We start from the raw sequence: 2,333 nt of genomic DNA, 5'->3' as shown, positions 1-2,333 counted from the left end.
CTTTAAGCCGTAGTTAAATAATCACATTTTATGTTTAATGGGTCCATCTATGACCAGAATGAAGGTTGCTAATATGGCATCAAAGTTTGCAACTGTTATAACTAACATGTTCTCAAGTTTTCATGAAAAACAATGGTTGGAAAATTGTCCTGTTGACTTCAAATGAAAAATATACCAAAAAATAAACAATTGCAGAGTCTAATCTTGCAGCCAGTACATTCTACAGAAGGTAACATTGTAGGAAAAACAGAGAGAGGTAAACAGACTCAATTAGCTCAATGATACAAAAAAATTGATTGGAGGTGAAAAAGTTGAATTAGGAAAGCTGTTGTAGGCAGAAAAAACAAAGGACAAAGGAGAACCATAGTCATCAACCCTCAGAAATGGAGAGGACACCATGACTGACTGATTAAAGGTACAGAATTAGACATTTGGCTTTGAAACTTGTCAACCAAAATAATGCAAAGCAACCCAGTGATAAGAGATTAGACAGATTTGAGAGTTTTATGTATACTGGAATACATCACTATCCAAGTGGCATGTAAACTTATCTATGCAAGTAATACCAATTGATTCAGTGAGAAAATGGAAATGCAAATTTTAATTCTTAAATATAACATCTAGCAAGTAGCTTGTGAAATTTTCAAAATCCAGTATACTGATTAGTCTACTTTAAAAAGGTTATACAGATTAGGAGCAGTTTAAAAGATTGTAATGTTCATGTTTAGCACTAAAATAAGTGGCTTGTTAAATTATATATCTGTAAATAATGCCGACTAACAATGTGAGAAATGGATAATAAAAACTTTGAAAGGTTTTAAATAATATCTAAAAGAAAATAAATTATTGGACACGGAATTTTACCTTGAAATTTTATTTAGCTGTATAGATTATGAAACATGAATAAACTAAATTCAACAATGTGGGTTTACTCTATAGGTTTCTAACCTAAGCAACTTCTATTTCACACCATCTTAAACATTAAATACAAGTATTGTAGGTCACCTTTCCACACCGTGATCTGGGATACTCTACAATCTGAAACGAAACAGATAAAATGGAAAGAAAAACGTTTTTTATTCTGACTCTTTTCATCATAGCATTTTGGTTCTAAATAGGAACAACAACAAAACTTAATATGTTACATACAATAATAATAAAGCATCACAAACTCTTAATCAAAAATCTGAACTTTACAATCAGACAATAACAAGAGTTTGATTTCCAAAGGTGCTGGATTCTAAGAATAAATGCTCTTTGTTAAAAAGTCGTTTTCATATCTAAGCATTTACAGACTCCTGGGCTATTGTTTTAAACTATGCTATGATGTAATTTTCCTTTCACATATCCACTTAAGAGTGAATACCTACAATAACTTCACACAAGTCAATAATCACATTATTTTATCTCTACAAATCCTGTATAACAACAGACAGCTTTTTCCTATATTTTTAATAATAACAAAAGAAGGTAAGAACACATGGAAATAAAATGTGCAAATGAAAAAATTGTCCTTTTATAATTACCTTGTTTAAAACACTAACAACGATATCAGGATATGTATATACATCCTTCTATTAAGCTGATATAACATACTAACAATTGTATCAGCTACTTTAACATGCTGACAATGGTATCAGTTTACCCCTGAAGAAGATAGGTCCACATTTTGAAAGCTCTCAGGTCATAGGATTTTTATTCATTTCTATTAAGACGTCTTGAACCAACGTGTTTTTCTAACATCATGAATGTATCAGGATATACATACAGCCTTCTAATCAGCTGGTTTAACACAATAACAACTGTATCAGGATATATATATACCCTTCTAATCAGCTGGTTTAACAGACTATCAATTGTATCTGGGTAGAGATATCCTTCTAATCAGCTGGTTTAACAGACTATCAATTGTATCTGGGTAGAGATATCCTTCTAATCAGCTGGTTTAACATACTAACAATTGAATCAATGTAGATACATCCTTCTAATCAGCTGGTTTAATATATTAACAATTGTATCAGTATAGATACAGCCTTCTATAATTATTTAATCAACAATTATAACAAAATACATTATTCTTTACCTGGTTCTATCGACAGGAAAGAGAAAATCATTTCTTATCCTCCTCTGGTTTAGATTCTTTTGGAGCAGCTATCACCTCTACAGGACTCTTTTCTGCTCTGTAGGCAGGAAATGTTTCCCATGGTGTTGATAGATCAAACTTTCTGAACTCTTGGGCCAATTCAACTGGTTCTGCAACAACTCTTTTTACTTCATCATCATAACGAAGCTAAAAGTTTAAAAAAAAAGTGTTGAAACTGTAAATGTGAAAG

General features: G+C 31.4%; 1 long non-coding RNA gene across 1 annotated transcript; it reads right to left on the bottom strand.

Annotated features, from left to right (window-relative positions):
- Nucleotides 1-858: 858 nt before the first annotated feature.
- On the bottom strand, nucleotides 859-2,306 carry LOC111086277. The gene is made up of 2 exons (XR_002611002.1): nucleotides 2,084-2,306; nucleotides 859-1,038 (listed from the first exon to the last, which is right to left on the bottom strand). It is a non-coding gene; the product is annotated as an uncharacterized LOC111086277 (long non-coding RNA).
- Nucleotides 2,307-2,333: the final 27 nt, after the last annotated feature.

The sequence above is a fragment of the Limulus polyphemus genome, unplaced genomic scaffold (assembly GCF_000517525.1).
Source record: "Limulus polyphemus unplaced genomic scaffold, Limulus_polyphemus-2.1.2 Scaffold981, whole genome shotgun sequence".
NCBI classification, from domain to species: Eukaryota; Metazoa; Arthropoda; class Merostomata; order Xiphosura; family Limulidae; genus Limulus; species Limulus polyphemus.
The sequence above is the reverse complement of the archived record's forward strand: the minus strand, read 5'-3'. Positions and strand labels throughout refer to the sequence as shown.